Genomic DNA, 24,434 nt, shown 5'->3' on the forward strand with positions numbered 1-24,434 from the left:
GCCACCCCGCGACTCGTCCGTCCTCTCGTCTACCTGGTCGTCTGATGTCTGCCATGAGCACACCCCTGTGAGTTACTCCCCTCTCTCCCCCTTCTGCTCACTCAGACCGAACCCCTCATTGGCCCCTCCAGGTAGGGAAGGCGAAAGAAGGGCCACCTCCTACAACTCAACTTCAAACACCCACACTCCTTATCAAGGAAAACCTTGCATTAGAAATTTCCATTGTGAAACATTCATAGCATTAGAGCAGAAATAACGATGCAATATGTTGGAGAAAAAGTATAGGAATGAGTGGAAAAATTGAAAAAGTACATTATGGAATGGATTCCATTAAGTTACCAAGAACTGACTACATAGGTAAATGAAATCCTTAAGGAAAAGGCTATGAGTAGATTGGCCGACCGAAGAAACGATGGAAGACACTCAGCGTGTGTGGTTGGAATTAGTAAACTACCCAGAACCTGAAGTAAATACGTCATCATTATTATTGTTCATACTAATCTACCGATCAAAGAAGATTCTTGATGACCCTTGAGGCTAAGAAATTCTACACTTCTAAACTTATTACTGAAGACCATGACACTCACATTTTACATTGTATAAAACCGTTCTTCAGGTCCAAACACTTTCTAACTCTATTCTGTCCAACATATTCATTCTCCTCCTACATCGACCTAGTTTATTCCCCTGAATTTCTCATTTTTAAGCATATAATCTCCACTCAATTCCCCCTCTACCCACATTTCTTGCCATCTTCGAATTTTACCTAACACACTACTCTGTTGCATCATCACGTCTGGAACATCCATGAACTTCATATTTTTCTCTGTTTTATTTTTTATATTCTTCTCCGCGCCCATAGTGACTTCCCCAACCTCAATGATCAAGTTTCGGAGCCATCTAAATTATGTCCAAAATGAATTCGTACTGAAGAGAAGAAATTCAACAAAATAATTACTTAATAATGTATATTTCCTTCCTTCTTTGTCCGATTAGCACTTTCGTCTAATTGGCATGCTTTGAAACGAAATATTAATCCAAAATCTTGACTGTGAATAGCAACGGTATTTTCCTTAAATATAGAATACCTTCCCTACGGGTTATTTTTTTGATAGGGTATCATTTAAAAAATCATAATCCTTGTATCATGAGGTATTTCAGCGATTTTTATGCAGTGGTGCGTTTTCATCGTTTTGCGGTGCTTTAAAATGACCAGAATACCACGAAACTGATTAGCGTAATCCGACCGCGGAAGGGTAGGTGGCGAGATGGGACACTCAGGCAACCTTCAACCTCCATAAATGCTGCGTGGTGGCGTCGTCACAGCAGCGAAGCGAACATTCATTTGCGTCCCGCGGGGGGGAGAGGAAGGGGTGGGGGGTTGGCGTCTTCACGAGTGCTTGGGCCTAACTGACTACCGTCTCGGGTAGAGAGTCTATCACACCCCTAAAACTCCCACACCCTCCCTGATTAACTCATTAATTTTGCCCGTGTCGGATTGCCCTCCTACGAAGTGTTTTAGCTGAGGGGATGAGGGTGGAGAGATGGGCAGCGTCGTGTGGTGCAAGGGAAGGTGGGAGAAGGGAAAGACGGACGAGGGGAACTGTAGGGCCCTACGACGCGCACCAAGGGAGGCAATTAGGTGGGAAACAAACGCCTTATCGCGGGGATGCTTTCGGAAGTGAACGGAACGCCCGCTGAATTGTTGATGAACAAACACCCCGGCGCCTATTCTCCAACGGGCTCGGTGGCCTTCGCATCCCATTCTCCCCCACCCCCACTTCCCGGGGGACGAGCGGGAGGTACCAGGGCCTAGAGGGTGGAGGTGTCATGCGGCGAGTGCTCCTTAATATCTCGCGGCAGAATCCGTGGAAATATTATGTCCGGGCACCCACACGCAATATGATCGAGAAGGGGGAGTCCTCAGAGACTTGCAAATGGCCTACCTTCCCTCTTTAATTGGTAAATCTAGAGGAAAACCCCACAGGAAATAAGTGAATGATATGTAAAGGCTTCTGTGTGGAGTGTGGCCTCTATTTATCGCAGACATGGGCTATCGGAAAAGGAGAAGAAGCAATCTTTCGTAAATGGTGCTGCGCGCGAATGCTGAATTTCAATTAGCAACAGATGAAGGGTGAGAAAGAAGAAAACATGAAGAAGAATCAAGGATGAAAAGAGTAAAAGGTGTAAAATATGGAAGAAAAGAACCAGATGGACTGAATAACCAGAGAAACATAAAGACTTTACTATGAACATATTTTAGAAAATAAAATGGAAGGGTAGCTGCCACGAATTGATTGGACTAATTCGTAGGCCAATTAGAGGAAGATATCAAACGGAAGACGCATTAGTACCCTTCCCAGGAAGTTAGCATTATAGAAAGGAAATAGTAGAGTTCTGTGGGGCCAAACGATATCCGCATTGATATATTTAAACTGATGATATAGAGTTTAATTTCAGGGAAAGTTACCTGGTTTGGAGCGAGGTGGGGTGGGGATGCTGGAAGACGCAGTGGTCTTCGAACAGCAGAAGTTTCGCCTTTTTCCGCGAGGGAAGTGCGACAAGGGTATCTCCGAATGTAATCTTCTTCCTTAACTCCTTTTAACCCTTTGTAGGTTCTTCCTGATTTCTTGATCTGCTTTCATTTTCACGCTATCCTTTGTCATCCTTTTATTCTCATTTTCCTCAGTTCCTATCTCACATCTTCAATCCATTTCTTTTTAGATTGTTATGTAGTATATTACTTTTTTCTTAATTTTTTTGGCACTCGTATTCCATTCTTTTAACATGGCCCAACCAACGTGGGCCTAGTGACTTGATACGATCGGTGATGTTTTCCCTGGGCTGAGAAATTTCCTGACTCTCCATGTTGCTATCACAGATTCAGTGTTCTCTTTCCTTGTATTTCGCCTTCTCGTATTTTTTACACTGTTCAAGGCACTTTTTATATGTTTCGTAGCTTTTCTGTTTCTTATCTCGTAGGATTATTGTCCCTTCCACCGACCCCGCTACCTGAGAGGGCATTGAATTTTCTTCCGGAGTTTTATTTTTTTTACTAAAATGCCTGGATATAACATCAGGTTTTCTACTTCACACTTTCTTCTCTGATATATCTCCAAAAGTATACAGGAGGGTTTTCCAACCTTTTCTCTGTCGCGCATACCTAAATTTCTCAAAGATTTTAATGCCCCTTCAAGTATAATATCCAACTAAGTCCAGAAAAATTACGTCCAAAAAAACAGGAACTTAAAACAAAATAGTAAAAATAAAAGCTGTTTGTCATTTGAATTTCTTCTAGTAGTATATTTTGCTGACAGCTGTTATGATTTACCTATCTGCATCTATACTTATAATATAAAAGAGGCATAATAGGCAAGAGTAAATGTTTTAGATAAAGGATTTTTTTGCAAGGAGAGAATTAATGACTGGCACTTTGAGTAAAGATACAAGAGTAATTGAAACATTCATATGCAGCGAGGTTTTGTACAACCTTCTCGAACGACGACTGAACGAAGAGTGTCAGGAATAAGATTGCTGAAGCAAGATGATAGGTGTAGATAGAAGCTTTTGAGTTTTAGATTCCGACAACTTTGGGAAAGTTAAAATCATACAAAAATGTAATAGGCATGGTGGGGGAAAAAAGAGGAATGTTGGAAGAAATCTGAAGGATGCAGACTATTTTGGCGATGGAATTTTAAAGACTGAGATAAAGGAGAGAACGTTAGGCAAGTGAGGATGAGGGAGGGAAAGGATAGAGATATTGGAGGGGAAAAGGCAATTAGGATAAATGTGGAGTAGAAAAACATTTATCGGTAGTATACTCGTAGAGTCACGTTGTGTCTTGGGTACGGCTAAAATATAAGGGGGAGTTAACTTTTTATCCACCTAAAATCTACCTTAAACGGTAGACTACCAAAGATATATGCACATACTATGATTGTTACCATTTTATATATCAGTTTCAAGGTAGGAAAATATATTATTTTCTAACTTTTCCCTAAAATGTTCAACTTTCACCATTTGAGGCGTATGTTCCACGTTGGGAAACGTAGGTATCAATAATTCATTTCCCAGGGAGCACGAGATCGTGAGGCTTTCGGAGCTGTTGTACGTACTATATAGTGGACTTAGATCAACATTTATATACACCTCAGCGTATGAACACATCCTGAGGTCCTATACACATAAGCTGCTGTTCCCCCGGATGTAATGCAGTGTTTAATATCAGGCTTATAGGGAAGAGATATCCGGTTTTGGGATGGATAAATCAGTGGAAACTCGCAACTCGGGAGGGAATAAAAAAATATTACGAATTTTAAAGGGGTGGCGCTGCTTTCCGAGTCAATAAGTACGGGCAAGGCGCAGCTTATTTCGATTTCGGTCGAAGGTATGGATACGCCCCGAGGATCGTCCCTGCCAAATTCCTCCCCCGCTTATACCATTTTCGTCGCAATTGCTTCACGGATACATGGAATGCTTGCGACAGGGTCAGGTTCAGAAGGCTGGACAACGCGGGGTGCGAGACAGCTCCTGAAAAAAAGAATGGATGGATAACTTTTATGTGAAATTTGAAGAGAAAAAATAAAATTTTTGGGAGTATTTTTCGCAAAATATTTTTATTTTATACCATGGAAAGATGCTGATTTACTTCGCCTCGCGATTTGAAAATAGTTCCCAAATAATGATTTTTTAAACTACTTTGCTATGGATAGGTGTTTTAATATATTTTTCTCTCTCATCCGATTCCTAGTATTACTCTTTTTTTAAACGGTAAGTATTTAGTTCAAGCATTGCAGGAAGTCAACAGAAAACATTTTAGTTAAACATATGTAGAAACTTTTTACTGACCATAAATCTCTCCCTTTTCCTCTTGACGGCAAAAGATTCCGATTCTGTTGAATAATGGTCTTATCCATGCACTAAAGATATAGAATCAGATATATGAGGTAAAAAAACAACATATTTTGTAAAAAAATTGAGTCTATGAGTTACGCTTTTAGCTTTAACAATTTAAGAATGAAATATGATTACATTCGTAAGCGTGGTAACCAAACGATCGCTCGGATAAAGTTCCCAGATCCAATCTTTGGTGGCATCTCTGGAGCGATACCATTCCCCAAATTAAAAGAAATCTAATCTTTATGTAAGATTAGGCACGACGAACAGCTCTGATCCATGAAATCACTCTCGCGGTTGAACTTGTGGTATTGACTTTACTACGACTTCACTCGTAGTTTTTATCGTGTTCACCCAGCTGACTCCATCATTTGTGGTCAACGTGGCTAAAAATAACGCTTAACTCACAGTGGGTGAAAAACTCAGGAGAACATTTCAATCTCACGACACGGTATTTTTCGTTTTGGCGTTTTTGCAGCATTAACTGCAAGTAATGTGTACGCTGGTTTACGACGCATAATAATTTCAAAGGATTAATGATGCTGAGTGTAGATTTCTCGAGTGTTTTTCATCCTCGGAGAATGGGTACGACTAATTTGGATTCTATGGAAATACCGCCGGCGAGAAATTTATAGCGCCCAATTTAATTTTAAAGCGTGAGCGGAAACTCTGAACGATCTTCATAAACAGGAAGTGAAGCGGAGAATGTCGGAATCATAAAACTCTCTCCTCGATATTTATTCCCAATGGTGTTGCTCTCCTCCTCGTTGAAAATTTTCGGAACACTCAAAGATTAGGGCCGAGGCGGCAGATCGCTTCTTCGAACAGGAGCCCCGATACCCTTTCCCCCTCAAAAACCGCTCGCTCCCGTTCTCCACCAAGCGCCCCAAATGGCGACGGAATTAGAATGGCGGCGGTTGGCGGATGGTGTGCGGTTATCGTGAGAGAGGGAAGGGGGCTCTTTTATTGGGTTAGTGATGCAACGAAAACAGCGTACGTGAACGGTGTGTGTGTGAACGACCTGCCCACCTGCAGGAGAATTTCCGTTCGAGTCTCAGGGCTCTTTCCCGAGACGCGCATTCCAAATTTAGCGATTACATTTTTCCGGACGAAAGGTCTCCAACCGTCTCGTCTGCGGGGGGGGGGTGCAAATTGCCCGCGTATTCGGCAATCGTCCCATCGCCGAAGATGTTTGCTCAATGGCGGCCGACTTCCTGTGCCTTCCAGACCCCTGCGGTCACTGCGAGAGTCATGGAGAGTGTCGCGATATCTGTCTATCTGTATTTTTAGGAAACCTTGTTATGCGACTGTCATAAGGCAGGTGGTGATTATTATTTTTCACAGTATCCTACCAATAAATATTGTTTTACGATGTAACCATGAACTAATATCTAACCTAAATTATTTTTAACTCCACATAATTTCTATCGCCCTTCGTTGCATCCCGAATAGCTAATTTTTCTTCCATATTTCCACTGCTTACCCATTTATGCCATTCTCCACTCTACTATAATATTCAATGTAACGTTTCCTCTCAATATGTTCAGCATTCACTCTTCATTTCTTCTTAATATTTCCCCAAACAGCCTTCCCTTCTTCCCCAGGCATGTCTATTTCTTCCCTTGTATTTCAATCCATTTGTTTCATCCTCCACAACCAAACGTCAAGGTTTTTTAATTTTTTGGGTAACTTAAAATGTTCATATCTTTTTGCAACTAATATTTCACACTACCCACTCTAAAATGACGAATGCTATTCTGCACTTCACCAGTACGATTAAATGACATTTCGTAAAAAAATATATACATAATCAAAAACGTATGTCCTTAGGTGCTGTCATTTTCGTGTTCCATACTTATTTTATATTGCTCAGTTTGAAGGCTGAGTTGTTCACATTTTATCCTTCTGTAACGTGTTAAATCGAAAAAAAGTAAAAATTTGTTAAACTTGAATGGTTTGGAAGTAGATCCTCTGAAAGTCTCAAACATTTTACAACTTTGAAAAGATATTTTTGCTTTCCTTTGAAAAAACATTGTTTCTTCAAAGATTGCCGAGTACAGGTTAATAGGTAGTGGATGGCTTTAATTCAAGGCTCTGGTGATCCTAGTTGTTTTGGGGAAAAGATCATAAATTTGCCACATTTTTCGGAAACTAAGTTATTTCCTAGTGAAAAAGATTTTACGCTCCTCTCATTTAAAGAAATACACCACCTCATCAGATCGTCCGTCATTATTTTTCAAAATCGATCACGTTATGAAATTTCTATTCTAGACGTTTCTTTTAGAGCAGAGTTCACCAAGAAACAAGCTCATTCCTTTATTTAGAACTTCATAGGCTTCCGAAAATCGGAGTGAAAGAAGTCGGCTGTCATGTTATATGGCTTTCTAAGACAGAAAGAAAAAATATATGATGTATTTTCGATGACATTTCTTGGAGATTATTGTTTTGTTTCAATCACATCTAGTTCTCCAATGATTTCTACTTTGGAACACGTGTCCACTCATCTGATATTTTGCCACTCAGTTTTGCAGGACACCCAGCAGGCAAAATCATCGACCACCTTTCACTGAATGATGACCATCCAACAAAGAACTTTATCTTAACCCTACTTTCCCCTCTGCTGCATTATAAAGGAAAATATCCTCAGTGCGATAGATTTATCTTTACAATCTTTCATCAATAATACTCCTACAGAAAGTAGTCGTCGAAAGTCATTAAAGCGTATTTCGTTAAATATTTGTGATGCTGTAAACCTACACCAATATTAATATTTGGAATCGCTTTATTAATAACACGCCACTTAGGGCCAAAGTATTTCCTCGTGACACAATGGACCTTATTACCCAATTTCCATCGTATTGGTACAACTGCAGACCTTCCTCAGAGCGTTTATTGTGTTTTAAAAAGCGTTTTTGCGATCCTTTAGTAGTTTATGATTCAGCGTTTAATTTTAACTTCAATGTTTAGCAAGATTTTCATTTAAGTATATCTTTACTATCATTTTATCCGTATTAATTTCAGTGAGTAACAATTTTTTTATAATTAATTACGCGTAAAATTTCACGTTCAAAATTCGTATAAGAGATCGACGAACTAAATATTTTTGAAGTTGTGTCAGTCGCTGACGGAGAGCTTGTCTCAGCGCTGCAAAAGGGTGTCCTTGGCGATGATGATCTCCAAATTAGTGGGCCGAGTGAGTGCAGAAGCGGCGAACGAGTGGTTTAAATTGCACAAAGATGAAGGCCCATCAAGCATAAAAGACGTCTCTGATGGCAGAGATTTTGCTTAAGACTACTACTTCTCAAGGGAACTTAAGTCCACCAAATATCAACAATATCTTAACTAACCACTTAATTCATAAGGTTGAACTGTCGCAAAGAGATGTGCGCAGTCCTCATTCACTATACCTCAGGCTAAATGTAGTTGCGAGCCATTCACTGGTGCAAAATCATCAACTTACCGTGCATTACTGAATTAATCCCGTAGTAATTTTGACGATAACTATCGATTAGAAAGTGATAATGCTCAAATCACGTCACAACTTTACAGCACGCAGGGATCGATTGTGAACAACTTATTTCCTCAAGTTCTTTATCGATATTCCATGTTGCCCCGTCACAATTTCCCATTACTTCAAAACAATAAGGCGATTGCTCTGAGGGATTCCGTGCCCTCATAACTGAACAAACATTCTCTCGTCGATGTTCAATCGGATGACAGGGTAACACCGATGCCACCCTTACGAGGAAATCTAAATCCGCTGGTTCTCAATTTCTCCGTCAACCGAATTCCAAGCATCGCATTGTTCCATACGACATGTTGTCACCGTTTCCATGGTACTGGCGGTGTACCTGTATCTTCCACTGATACACAGTCAGATTAGTTGATTTATCGCCGTTAAAACCCACATTTCAGTTCATTAGATATCTATTTCAGTGTGCTGACACCAGACGAAATTAGAGCAAGAGGCTTCGAAGCTGGCAAGTGGATTAAGAAGGAAATCTTTTCGGTAGTAAATTTCAGGTAAAAATCCCAGAAAATAACCAGTCAAGCAAAAAGAGGAATTGTTAGTTTAAAGTTTATTTTGGTTGTACTTTACTACTTACTTGTAAATGTTCTGAAATGATATTAATAACTGAGCAGCTTTTATTACTTCCTGTTAAATGAATTCAGCAACCCATCTTTTGTTTCAATATAGTTTCAGACTGAAAGAGTGAAAGATAAAAAATAAAATTCATATTATTATATTTGCTCTTCATTAATTTAGATAGAATGTCTTGTGTAATTTAAATTCATGCAAAAGAGATCAAAATGGACTAAAATGAAATATTCGTATATGTAACTGGCAGTTAACTGCCAGTTGCATAGTCCAATAAATGTGAAAACTTGATCAAAATTATGAATGCATTGACAAGTTTCAAATCGATGCAAATTTGTTCTGTTTAAGCATATCAAATGTATTAGTGAAATACTAGTAGTCACCGTAGAAGAAATTACCCAGATCTTTCAATATTTCCCTTTCTGAGTTCATTTAGTTCAAGCTGTTAACAAAATCATATTAAGATCTAAAAGACGTTCCCGTCTTTCCAATTTTGAGCAAAATTGCTCTATTACCTTGATAACAATGATCGGGATATCCGCGATCGAGAATAATGAGCCGCTGGAGGAAGTCAAGCTATCGTCACCGATGGCAATAACAAACAGGAGACATCGGCGATCGTTGTAATTATCTCTTGATGCATGTTTAAAATAAATATCATCATTTTCGCAATTAAGGACATTTTCCTTATCTCTTCATGAAAATAATAAAATTCTGAATATTCTGAATGAATTCTGAAAAAATGAAATTCTGAATATTCCTTCCTCTGCTTATAGCATTTATCACATCGTCCATCTTGTGAGTGTTTGAGCATCTTTGGTGAGGACTTAAACAAATTCGAAGCATTCATTTAAAGAGATGGTAGTTCAAGAATAATGGGTTATCCTTCCATTCACTTAATGACTTAAATCTTCCTCAATTGTTTCTAAAATCATACAAATCTTTGAATAAGCGCGTACAGTGTAATTTGCATTTCTTATGTGATAAAAATTCATATTCGTCCCTCCAGCAAAAGTCAATTGTTGTAACTTACCTTGGGAATGAAGAAAAATTTTCGAATATTTTTTTTTCACTGGCAATGAATATTTATTTCCAAGAGTCTAACATTTTCGATGACCAATGAATTGATTCGATTCGCGCCATCCAAGCGAAGGAATACCTCCATCACGGCGCGTGGAAGCACTGAGGTCCCACCTCTTCTTAAACGTCCAACTGGTTGTGAACTTCATTCAGAATCAACGATTTGTTCCAGTGAATTCTTCAAAATTCGCCAGGGATATTGAGAGAGTGAGGAGGAGCTACGGTTTGGTCACGATTGTCATAAATCTTTGCAGTGAGGGTCAGAGAGGGTAGGAGGGAAGAATTAAAAATAACGCACAGATACGACAGGGACTCACAAAATGGATTTTTTTCCCTTCGCCGCAAGCAAGCTTCCTTCTGGGAGGGAACTTAAAAGTCTCCGGGTGAGATCCATTTTAAAATGAAAGATCGTCCGATGCGTGAAAAAAAAATACTGTCGATCCCCCATTCCCTTATCTTCTCTCCTTCGAATGGTGTGGAAGTGAAAAAAATATCAAGAAAAAAACTTCGGCCCAAAACAATCGATGCTGTTTTATAATTCCCCCCACAAAAAAAACCCTCGGGAGATAAGAATGCCGTCGATGGCTTAAGAGAGAAACTGCCAATCCCACTGAAAAGCAGCATATAGTATAGTAAAGCAAAGTGATACGTAAGCGCGTCTAGATATTTCATATCTCCCGCCTAAATGTGTTTTGAATTGAATGCTTTAATAGTCTCAATATCCATTTCTAATTGGATCCCGATCCTTGGGGAACTTGCTCGAATTGTGAATTTTGCACTTCATCGATATTACATTCCGTCGTCCTTTTTAAACCCTCCCCTAATGCTCTCTCAACTCTCTACGCCACAGAACGCGCGATGGCTGCTTCGTACTCCTTTTCACACGTATGAATTAATTAATATCAATGCGGACTCTGGCTGACGAGGATAAAATGAAACCACAATTTGCTAGAGGCAACGCCTTTGGCCGACCTTACTGGAGGATTTTAATCTTGACCGTAGTGCCTTCCGAGTATTTTCCGGTGAATTTCTAAATTGTTTCCCGAAAGTGTCAATCAACATAATAACGGCATGCGCACCGTAGTGACAGCACCGCCCAAGCTCGATTTTTTTCGAGAACGTCCCTCAACTGTAAATTAACGAAGCATCTTATCTCTTCTCAAAGTTAAATATTTTGAAGGTCGTTTTTTTTAGAAATAATCTCTACGTTCCTACGATACGAGTTATGGTGAAAAAGCATCGTAAAAGTTAAATTTATGAGGTGTGACAAAGTGTTGAGATGAAAATTTAAAGTCTTCCCTCGGGGAAAATCGTTTGGATTTGAGGGAACTCTTCTGAAGCATATTTCATTTCTTCAAAAAGGTCGAAAAGTAATAATTAGCTAACTTTAGGGGGACATATAAGTAAACATTTAAAAAAAAATACTAAGGAAATTATTCAAAAACAAGAATAATGTCATGCCTTTTAAGGAAATGTAATCGATATTTCTAATATTAATATTATCCTTGTGGGTCTCATCTGTATCCAAAATTCTCCAATTAATTAAAAGAGAGCAACCTTTGCCACATGATATGCATTTTTTATTGTTTGGCCTGTCAAAGATTTCATTGGTATCGAAAATTGATACATAAATTCCAAGCCCTTTACATTTTTGAGAAATTGGTAATATTTCATTTCTTTTGTGGTTCAGATGATTAGTGTTCACACGTAAGTTCACTCAGGTGAAGCATTTGTTCTTAATTTAATTCAAGGATGTATTTTTCCTCACCCCTCTGACGCCTATAATTTACCGAGAAACCAATTCCAATAAACCAACCAAAATGTTGTTCACTTCACTGGATGCCCACCACGAAGATAAGATCGGTGAATACACAATGAAAGGCTTCGGAGAAACTCCACCGCCTCGAGGAGGCGCCAGTGGACCTCCTACTTTGCTGCCATCCTTCCCAGCCCCCCACCCAATAATAATTCTCGCTCTATACACCGTTCCCGGTATTGGATATATGAATCCAATATTCAGAGATACCGGAAAAATTTTTTTCCACCCTACCGTCAACGTGATGATTTGTATTGATCGTGAGCATCTTCGACCCATTTCCCCTTTCATGATGGTTATTAAATATATTATTCGGAGCTCATTGAACACATTTATATCTAAATAGTTCTTCGAATCCTTACCTTTTTTCTTTCTTCCACCTACAGCCTACCCTTTGAACAAGCATCGACGATCATCATTAGTACATTACTAGTCGTCTCTCCACAACATAGGTGATTGGCAGAGGAGTACTATGCACCATCAGTTGAAATTCGTATTTCGATAATAATAAATAGGTCATAATTTATCAGTGATCACCTGCAATGGTTTTTCGTACACTCATCTTCTATTTATTATGAAATATGTGGGAGGCAATAGGATTACTATAGTTGGTTTGTGCGACAGTCATTTACCCTCAATTTCTATTTTTTTTCCGTCCACAGAAATAATGTGGAATCGCAAGTATTCAATCGGGGTTCGTAAAAAACACAAAATATTTAAATTTATATTTGTGACTTAAATTTTTATTTAAGACGTATGAAATCTAGCCACTGCAATTCCATGCATTTTTTCAGTAATTGTGCTAACCTTTCTGTACATTCATTGCAATTTCTACCAATAGAATGAATGTTTGTCATGTGTACTTCTTTATAAATCTGAAATTTTGATCAGCCTGTGCTCAAAAAAATACTAAAACAATACCTCAAGTTAACTGGAAGTTGGCTTGAGCTATTGTTTGTTTGGTGTATTGTAGTATGATTGGTGAAGCTAAATGACTTTCACAGATATTTTGGGAGGTTTTTCCCCATATTAGGTCTAATGTAAATGTGCCACCCAAATATTTTACTACGCCCGCTATCGTCAAACACTTCCATAAGGCATGAAAGTGAAAGGTTTTCTCTGCCCTGAAGTATACGAGAAAGGAATGTCCAGGAAGGTAAAAAAAAGAGTATCAAAATTTTCCGTAAGTCAAACAAAAATATTACCGCAAAATTTAAGAACAAATTTGATGCGATCTGTAGGAATCCCTTGAGTTCAGGAATACGGAAACGTGCGAGAAAAATATTCATCGTGCAACTGAGTGCTGGAGACAGTTCACAATTTTAATGATTTATATTTATTTTCACAAAAAATGATCATTATACTTGAGACGTAGGAAAAGCCAAAACTTTTCTTCCAATAAACCTTTGCCCTCATCAGTGAGAAATGTTTTCTACTAGGTCTTAACACCTCCCATGCCAACATGCAATTGCTACCTTTATACTGCAGGCGAAATTATTATGAACGCATTATAATTTATGGCACAGCACTAGCGTTGATTATAATTCTGGTCTTCAAACTCAACATGTTTGGATAGAATAAATTTGAAAATGAAGGAGGGGAGGACGAGATGTGCTTGACCATCAGATCACCCTTTCGATCCAGTCCTCCCTTGAGTTTAACCATGGCTGAGAGAGAATTTTTTTATTGACGAATCCCATTTGGAAGAATTCCGTCGAAAACTTAAGATATTTCTTCATCATTTTTCTCTCATTTCGTAGACATCGACGGAAGGAACCCAAAATTAAACCCGTCCCCTTCCGTGCTTAACCCTCCCGTCACGAGCGCGTCGTCAATAACCCTACGAGCCCGGCGTCGGTCGGTGATATTGATTTGTGCACCTTGAGACGATTCGTGGAACGGCGGAACCAATAAATACATTCGCGTCACAAATTTGACAAAGTTTCCTCGAGGCTGAACAAACAATCGCTCTTAAACTAGACGCTCAAAGTCGAAGTGGGTTTTTACGGCGCCCTAAAAGGGCGGGCGCCTGTAAGGGTGGGTGCCCTTGCGTTTAATTCCCGCAGTCGCCGGAGAGGGTGACCTCCATTTTTTTACGACATAAATGAGAGCGGGAGGGGTGGTTACGGCCCCACAAGTATCCCCCTCTCACCTTTCAAGTGCAGAAGACTTCTTCAAGGAGAAACGCGTGGTAAAAAATTATATTTTCACAAAGTTAACAATACTATTGGCAATGAGTGAATTTAAGCTTAGTATGGTTCTATTTCTATAACAATAATGCTACCTGATTGCTTTATACAGTAATATTGTTCGGAATAACATATTGTTTCCACTTCTCATTGAACTCAGTCATTGGGGAAGCAGAAATAATTGCTATTGTGAGGAAAAAAGGTTATTTACAAGAAGCCTCAAATCAATTTAAAATGTCGACAAAATATATGTTATCCTTAAATTTAGATTTAAAATACTCATTATCATTTATTTGGAACTAGATATTTTTTGCCTTATTTTCTGTGACTCGATTAAAACCGAAAGCGTACCTACTACTTGAGCCCACTACTTAACCCTATAACTCATGTTATGTCACCAAAGAAACTATAGGGTGGACAGCCATGTACCTTGGCATATAATTTAGGTAAAATTAACTATTTCAGAACGACTTGATCCGAATATTTTATCAAAAAGTATGTAAAGGTTGTCATCATTTCACTATTACGTTAATGCAATTAGAGGTGATATTCCAACGTTTCCTTTTTTCAATGTATTCATATGATAAATTATCAGTGTCAAAACAATATTTTTTCAGGATTCGCTTGTGGGAAATATGGTCAGTAAAGTATGCCAAATTCAGAGTTAAGTAATCAGGAATACCTGAAATAGAAAATAGAGGTATCGCCTCGATTCTGATGATAGTCGATTGCTGATTGGGGAGGGGAATCGAGCGAGCGGTACGAGGGCCCCGATAATTTCCGCCCAAGTTCGTCCCGCTTTCTCCCGCTTTATCGCCTTCTCCAACTTCCCATCGGCCTACCTTAAATTTTTAATCGCAGACCTTGAGTTTATTTTCCAAAAATTCTCGGTTCCGAGGGTTGACGCTTGAAGGTAGTCGCGCGGTTGGCTGCAGGAGAGGGAGCGGCAAAATACGCGGAGAATCCCCTTCGACACAATGATGGACGAGGTCTTTCGGCGACGGAATGAGCATTTCATTAGGCTGAAAAATGTTCTCCTGCGGAATTCAGTGAGCATCATCACTTTTTCACGTTTATCAGCACCTCTTCCTGACACGGGGATTGGCGGAGGAAGGGAGGTGGTGAAATTTCATCTCTTATAAACGGGGTAAAACTGGCGAAGACAGGGAGACACCCCTCCTCCCACCACTCCTGCCATGACGGAAAAACCACTTTCTCCTCCTTCATCCATCGATTTTTTATTAATGTCATTCGCTTGAAATTAGGTGCGTGTCCCCTAAAAGACTTCCCAAAAAGTCCGCGTTGAGTTTGTTTCGTAGAAAAATTTGTAATTACCTTAATGTTTTATTATTTATAATTAAAAAACCGCTCGAGACTAATTAAATTTAACATATAAGAAAAAAGAGTAAAGAACAAATGTAAAAAATGACAAAAAAAACTCAACACGTGACCATGAGTTTCTATTTTAAAGTGAAGGAGACAAGAATTTCGAAGAGCTGAATACAAGAGTTTTAAGCTATTAGTAGTAGACGCAAAGACAATGAGGTGCATGTCAGATGTTAGGTGCATGAAAATTCAAGATGGCGTTTCCAAATTGTATTATATTGCCTGATGGAATAGGAAGATGAATAAACGTTTAGTGTGAAATCGTACGTTGATTCGCACCGTGCGTTAAAGCACTCAAAGAGGTTTTGGTGACTATTTTTCTTTGAAAGACTTAATATCATTTTGTAAATTGCGATCAGTTAGGGGAGTAATGTTGAGGTAAATACTAACATCCAATCTAATTTCATGCTGAAAGAAGGAAACATTAATGGCGACATCTAACTATTCATAGGAAGACATTTATGTGACATTCAAGCAATTGGAGAGAAGAGCATGGGAGAGCGAATGAAATTTTGGAGCAATATTTTAAGAAATGGGAAACACGGGCAAAGTAAAAAGCACGGAGGGTAGTCAGATCGTATACTTTTCCGTGTTGATAAATGAAACCCATAAATGTTATAAAGCGCGGGAAGAAATTCTTTTCTTGGAAAATAAATTTAATGCCGTGCGTATAGCACGTAAGTTTTGAAGTAGTGGCTACTGGCAAATTTAACATTTAATTCGATAATCATGTGTTTGGACAATTTTATGGAGACAGAAAGGTCAGATGAAAGTTTTTGATGAACCTATTCCAAGGCACGAACTTAATTTCAATACAAATGGATTGGAAAAGAAACACGTTTTCGGGCGCACCTGCGCAAACATACTAAAATGGCAGTGAAGAAAATAGCTCGCCCAGAAATAAATCGGGGTACGGGCAAGCGCCTAACTGGGGTAAAGTTTTCAATAGCTTTACTAAAAAGGAAAAATGTGCTTCCATTAGATCTTTCCGTTTCGCTTACTACCGGAGAACTTGAATAGCATGTGTAAAATTAACGTAATTCATCGAGTGCAATTTATGAGTAAAATGCTTGAGAATCTGAGTAAATGAGAAGCCAAAGCAGGAATCAATTGTTCACAAATAGGGTGGACATAGGGAAATATTAGTGTTCATTAGCGAGTGAAATACTTTCAAATAATTTTCCATGCAAAATAACACGTATAGTGATAGAAGCACCCACTGGTGTTAACAGCATGTTCGAGACTGAATAGTTTTCTGATTTCCGGGTCTTATTATGTCGTTTTATCAACACTCTTTTGTTCACTCGGCCGAGGGAAATTTTTATTATATCTCACAAAACGGTTCATTTCCGATTTTTACTGGATCGCAAGTATAACGCAAAGCAGTTTGATACCTGTTTCCTGCATACTGTGCTTAAGTCGATTGCGACAAAAAAGGTTTCCTTCCACCCTTTCACAAAAATCGTCTTCTTAGAGAGAAGGAAGAAGGAAGCCATGCATGATCGAAGCCAAGCAAAGTTTTCCCCTCTTCCACACGCACAGCTTCCGATAAGGAACGGGTGGAGTGAGGAGTGTGCCCGAGGGAACAGGATGGAAAATATTTCCTTTAGGGGGAGGGAGGGGACGCCATGAAACTGAGAACGAGAGAAAAAGCGAGAGAGGGATGGAGGGGATGAGAAGAGCGTCAGCATTATTTATGGGTAAATCAGTTAGGATTACATTATTTCACACATAAACCAAATATGGATGGCTGGGAGTATCAAAACACCAGTAATAAAAATAAAAAAAGAGCATAGAAGCCAGATCTGCGACTAACTCATGCGAAGGATTTGATATACGGAAGCAACGTGCGACTGAACGAAAGAAGATTAAGAATAAGGGTCATAATAAGATTTTGGTTGATCCGAAGTTGTGAATTACGCTAAATATCCGCATTAGTACCAAACCAATATAAACAAAAGAATTTTTTACATTTATACCAACGATCGACGGGAAAATTAAAGTCTTATCTTCGATTATGATTAATAACTTAATTATACCAAGGCTAGAAGCATTTTAATTACAACCCAAAAGCATAAGTTCTACTTACACATCTTAGTCAAAAATTTTCCTACTTTTAAATTAACATGTACGCATATCCGAAAAAATATCTTGGTCTATTGCAAGACGCGCTGACGAAATTCAACTTAGGAATTATTTCCACCTTTTCTCCATTTTGTTGAAAAATAATTTGTGGATCCCTTACCTAGAGTCGAGTGGAGTAACCTTTCAGAATGATGCCATCCATGCGGAAATTGATTACAATGAGCTTCAAATGAGTGCATTTAAGCTGACACGCTCTTGACAAATTCCCCGGGGCCCATCTCCGCCGACAGGGAACTGGAGGGTGGGGGGGGGGAGAGAGATAGAGTGGGAGGCCTTTCAATTCGCAGCCCTCTTCATTAATTCAATGAATGCATCGTCGCTGGAATGATTTTATTTTCGAGTCGAAGCTCAGCCACTTCGATTTATTCACGAGAGCTTTTAGCGATGGGAAATGGACGGCAAATAGTGGAAGGCACTTGCGACGAGTGCGGCTCGGGAGATGAGTTCTTTTTCGACGAGTAAAATAAAGGTAATGAAATTTTATGTTGCCATCTTCATTCTCGAGAGAGAATGAAAAAAAAATATGTGGGGAAAAATTAATCCTCACAAATGCCCACGTAATCCTCATTGTTAAACCCCTCATTCAATTATCAGTGTACAATTATGATGCGAAATTTTGGTGAGCGTCAGAACTCAATTTTATCGGTGTGCCATTTTTTTATTCACCCCTCTTTACGGCGATATTGGTCGTGTGTCCAGGAAATACCTCCTTTGAGCACTAACGTACTAAATTTACACTCATCTCTTCTGTTTCGGAACACTGTTGAACTCCTAGAATATGCGATTTTTTCCAAAAAAAATATGCTGCTATGTAAGATGTGTTCAATCACCTACTCTCTTGCCTACGTCTTTCTAAACGGTAGACAGCAATCCATAATGGGTATGCAACCATGAATCCTCTCTGTGAGCTATTCATCACAATCATCCTCTGTAGACAATGAGTCAACGATCGGAAGACCGATTCACTGTAATCCTCCACTCTTCCCTTTCTAATGCTAACTTCCTTACTCCGTAATAGCTCTACCGTCCAACATCTCTCTTTATTTGATCCTCGGTATTTTCTCGCGCGAACTCCCCTCCTCTAACCCTACAAATCTTCCATTTGTCTCAAAATGTGATTGACCGATCCATCGGATACTCTTTTTTCTTTCTTGTACTGTAATGTAGTCCTTTTTTCATTTTCCTTATATTTCCATTTTTCTCACTCCATCATTGCCGCCTTCAGCTCCCTCATTCAGCTCCAGGATTTCAGAAATTCTCTTTCTCTCTCCTCTGTTTTTTTTCGAAGCCCCATGTCTCCGATTCATTGAGTGTCACAACATACGCGAATTTGTTTTTGCACACTTCTGTTTATAAGGTGTCCAAATAATTGTGCAATACTAATTCATACCTATTTACAGTATATTTGCTCACACTACAAGTCTTTACTTTTGTTTTAAGACGTAGATTTTAATATTTATAAATCTAAGGAAACAGCTGACACATTTATCCCCTTATTTGGACTATTGAAGTTTTTACACCGAAAACGATGCACTATAGAGGGCTCTCATTGCGGTTGGTTTCTTAATAAAAACATTTTATCTTGAGGTAAATGAGTTATTTCCCCAAAATACGAGCAGTTACATAGCAATAAAAATAAAATAAATACTAGGTAACAGAATTGTTCGTTTTCAAATGGTTTATTCAATAGAAATAATTCTTGGCTGGTTTAGACACATACAATAGTCATGAAGCTCGATAACGTAATAGAACGTACTTACATTTCATGGTTTAATTAACCACTTTGATTGAACCACAAACGTTATCATCTCTATCGTTAATCTTCGTCTCTCTCCAACTTATCTTCTTCCTCCCTCTCATTTCCCACTGCTTAAAATCCTTCAATCTACGATAATCCTCTTGCCACAAAGGCCAGGTTTCGGTTACATACAGAGCTACTCTCCGAATAAAGCCTTGTACAATATTTCATTTACGTCTTTTCTTGTTCTTCTTGCGATCAACCCCCTCCTTGGGCATGATTCCTCCGACTTCTCCTAATAGTACCCCCACTACTGCGCCCATTTTCTTCTAAAATGCTATTCATGTTCTTCAACTTCGCCACCTACTCTACTTTATTTACTCCTGATTTATTGTTTACCTTCTTATTTCATGATAAACTCATTATTTGGATTTACTTGTGGCTTATCCCCATTCCATATTTCTCGTATCGCTCCTGTAAAGCACTCAGCAACTATGAAAACGATTCAATTCAATTTTACCCCGTTAATTAAGATACCATGTTCTCTTTGTCGTTTTTTTATAAGATTTGCGCCATGACGTTCGTCGGATCAATCTCGCCATTTCCGCTTGCTGAGGCAACTTTCCGTCGATCTCCTGCTCTTCCTGAAGGGTCTTTCGTCCCCACCCTCCCTCCCCGCTTCCTAACAGCCAAACGTCATTTGAACTACGTACGCACTCTCCCCCTTCTCGTTCCGACTTCTCCCCTGACCCCCACTGGCTGATGGCGAAGCAGCGGGACCAGAAACCCCCCTCCCCCCGGTCTCGCACCGATTAATATGGAACTTAATCAATCATCCCATCTATCTCATTAGCCATCTCTCGTCCTTTCCCCTCAAAGTTTCAGCCTTAACTCTTCCCTCCGTCTTTACCCTCCCTCTCTCTCTCTCACACACACACACTCTCTCTCTCTCTGTACCCTAAATCCTTATTCCCCTCCAATTAAGATGGTTGCTTACACGAAAAAATGACCTTCATTATGCTTACATACTTACCTTCTAAATGATAAAAATATGAAATAATTTCCTTAACTAATTGCTTTAAAAAGTACTAGCAATATTTCCGCAAATATTTTGCCTAATGATGTTCCCTACCGTAGCCGTTAACGAGACATCTTCTTTGTTCCGCCTTGGGTCCACACTTGACGCACATCTTTGAACCTACTTGTACTTCAGTGCATTACTCTGAAGGACTAGCATGATTGCGATGGCTAATGAGAAAAGAGTAAATAGTGAAAGAGGTTATTTCAGCAATTATTTTGAGTTTGTAATTGACAAAGAGAGGTTCACCAGAAATATAATGGTGGAGGGTTTTTTTTACAGAAGAGGCTCACGTTGAACTCAGGCTAAAATTTAAAAAACGATAAAAAATATATGAATTTTTAAGTTATAAACTATGACAAATTATTTAATAGCGTTCTAATTGGTAAATTTTGTAATGGAGAACTTGATGATTAATAATTGTGACCATGCTAAAGGTATCATTGCACTCAAAACTTTAGGGTGTGAACAAGACCTCCATCATTAAAAGTAGCTTTGTGGTTAACTTAATTAAAATAAAAAAATTCTGGACTTAATGATAGTGACATGAAAAAACATGTAAGTTAAGCCGCAAAACGCTGAATTTGTCTTAGATAGCTAATAATAACATTATGTGAGACAAAAAAATTAAAATGGTTATTATACCAGAAAAATGTAATAAACCAGTTTTAAAGCATCTTTGTTTGTCTTCCCTTTGAATATGTGTTTAAATTAATGTATTTTAAGTACTTCGTGGTAGCCTGATGGGTATAACAATGAGATACTGACAAGCAGGACTAGATTCCCGGTGACACCTCTGGGCACTCCTACTGGAAAGCACTTAAATTACGAGGTGATCTCTACTCTCGCCTTTCAATGCAAATGTCAAGTTGGTTTCTGTAGTGGCTATTAATAATACACATGCGTTACATTTTGAGCGTCAACTCTTTTGAGGAAACCATACTCAAAATGGGCGAAATACTCCTATCCGGTTGAATTGGTTGGTTATTTATCCATCTGGTCGGGAAAAAAACTAATTTTCAGCAGCAATTCACTTCATCCTTCCGTTCCATCATTTTCTCAATCCAAGCGTACACTCTATTTCCCTACTTTCATTGCTATTCCGGTTAGCTACTGCAATTCTTTTGTACTGAATTTTACTTTAAATTCTTCAACCCGCAATTAATTAAATTTCAATCGAAGAATATCCATCCAGGGCACGGTCATGGTTAAGCTTAAGTTTCGATGTAGCTTTACACCAAGCTCCTCAGAGAAACAGGAAGGGTATTCCCCTATCTAGGCACCCCTTCCCACCCTCCCTCATTAAACCCCCACAGCAATCCTAGCTTTTTCTTCACTTTGGGTGTGATGGAGGAGTCGCGGATATTGGAAGAGCCCTCGGGGAGAGGGGGGGCTTATAAGAGCCATAGGTGGGGCGGGATGATGGGGTAAGAAATGATGCGGAGAGGACAAAGGAAAAAGTCTCCGGGGGACGGATGAGACGATGAGTGAGGGTTTTTGAAGAATCCCCACCAGGGCTGCACTACGTATATCCCGTCCCCACGTCGGCTTTTGTCGCCAAAAATACCCATGACCCTCCTTCCCTAGTCACTTAGATAGTGGGGGGGATGGGCGATGACTCTCCAGGGAGGAAGGAGTTGGTCCAACACCACCTTTTCGCGATAGTTTATGCCTCGTCGCCGTGAACGAACGAACGGAAGCCGCCAGCGCAAATGTCAGAAAAATAAGGTTAAGGGACAGCAGGTACTCGAGGAAACAAGCATAACGCTACTATAGGCTGTTATTGCGCAGGGAAATTACACTGGTTTTTTAGACAAAAAACAATGACGGCGAGGGGAAAATTTTTCCTCCACAATATTACGATGGTGGAATAGGCCATATTGAGAAACTGAGGGAAAAAACCTTTACCAACCAATATGAAAGGACTTTCATATATTTACCGATATCTTTTTCCCATGAAAAGGCCGCGATTATAACGGTGAGACGCAATAATCGTGTTTATTCAAAGTATCTCGTAACTTGGAAACTAAACTACAGTTGGTGTTCGAAGAAGAAACATATAAACAAAATATTGATGCCAAACAGAAGGGTTTGATTTCGCAATACAGTCGCTGCGCACAGTTATGAACGGCAATTGCGTTATTGCTCGTAGTTGCCTAAATTTAAGTTCTAAAGGTGTTAGTACACTACATTTTTTTCTAAAATTACAGGTCCAATATAAATGAATTCAGATTTAATTGATGCAAAAGAACGTCCCGTTAACTCTGCAGTAACTCCTTACATTTACGTCATATATGAAGTAATTCAATAAATTGTTCGAAGTCACTGTTGTTGATGCAAAAAAATTAGTGAATAATAAAGCTCAGCGAGAAAATCAATTTCAAAATTTGAATCAATTCGCCAAACAACTTCATAGTAGACCGATAGTGAAGAATAGCTTTTATTTTCAGGACTTACCTACATTAAAAGTTCTTTGTGGAAATTTAAATTGATTTTGTGACAGAGCAAAGTTGAAAATAAATTAAGTAAGTAGTTAATTAATTACTTCACGATGTTAAACGGATAGGGGGCTGATAATGTGATTAATACTAACTAACTCCCGAGGGCTAACGACGATGAAAATCCAATTTATCAATTCTGTGGCAAAATCGTGAATTATAAGTGAATATGGACACTTGCACGAAAGTTAGCCTTAACTGTTTTAATTACTATTCTGTCTGCGTGACCATTTAATTTTAACGGACGCTCTCAGGTTTCCTACTATGCTACCAATTCGTAAGTCACGTGCGCAAAATCAACTTTCGAAGGCATGAACATATGAAGGTCATTCTTTACCGAAAGTAAAGTTTCGACAAACTTAGACCAAGATTAATTGTGTATTATACTATGAGTATATTATTTACTATTAGTATATAATATTAAGTATCATCGAATGTATTGTCTTCTGCATAAACAACAACATACACAAGTATTTCCACTCTCTATTTATACTCTTTAAATGGTACATTCTTGAGTTTAAACTTATTTATAAAAATCCAAATTAATTTCCTTAAGGTTTTTTGTAATTTGTCTCGCGAATTGGAGATTGAAAAAGAAAAAAAATCGGTAAACAAAAGTTGCAAAAGAAAACGGACGTAATATTTTGGTTCCCTCTGAAGCCATGAGAAATTGGAGGAACAGAGGTGGTGGAGAAAGGTGATGGTGTGAGTGCAGGGGTAAACATTTACACCGATGCCCAAGTCGCGGTTGATGGTTGCTCCCAAAAGGCATTTTAGACAATAAATGTATACATCTTTTTCAAATCCTATTGAATTCCGGACAATGCATGCCATCAGAAGCATTCAGTCAATATACACATCTTATCGAATATATTTGCGGAAAAAAATTCACCATAATTGAATGAAAGAGATATCCATCATTATGAGTGTGGTACTGACTTTTCTCCATTTTCTTTTTTTGAATGGACATGTGTCTTTCTACTTAATGTCTATTGGTGAAAAGAACGAAGCAAAGAAATGTTTTTCTTCCAATAGCTGGCATCGTTGAGTACGCTCTTGCTCAGCGGCTGGCCGCAAAAGCTTTTGGAAAAAATATCTCATGCATTCACTGAAATTTGAAACATGTACGGTTATCCTTGAGTGGAAACAGCACAGTTTTCAATCAGTCAAACAAATAAAATAATAATTGTAGAGACAAATACTGCTCATATACAGTACGCCTCGCGATATCTTTTTTACTATATTTAAATTTTCCCCACTGTCCAGCCATCTTATCTAAAAATGTATGCAACATGTATTTGTATTATTTTATCTTTCTTCCGGTCATTATTTAGATATTTAAACGCGCGAGTATTAACTGGTGGCATCAAAATATCAACAAGGCCGTTAAGAATCGAATAAATCACTTATAGAGGCCTAATTTTGTACATAATGAAGAAAATATTAAATATATACTGTGTCAACGAATTGATCTCTATCAGCAGAGCATCCAAAACTTAAAAATATTTT

General features: G+C 38.7%; 1 protein-coding gene across 1 annotated transcript in view; it reads left to right on the top strand.

Annotated features, from left to right (window-relative positions):
• The window catches only part of Atpalpha (sodium/potassium-transporting ATPase subunit alpha), a 387,348-nt gene that overhangs the window by 19,344 nt on the left and 343,570 nt on the right, over positions 1-24,434 (top strand). The gene's annotated exons all lie outside the window — the stretch shown is intronic.

Source organism: Hetaerina americana, unplaced genomic scaffold, assembly GCF_022747635.1.
Source record: "Hetaerina americana unplaced genomic scaffold, ioHetAmer1.1.p SCAF_9, whole genome shotgun sequence".
NCBI lineage: Eukaryota > Metazoa > Arthropoda > Insecta > Odonata > Calopterygidae > Hetaerina > Hetaerina americana.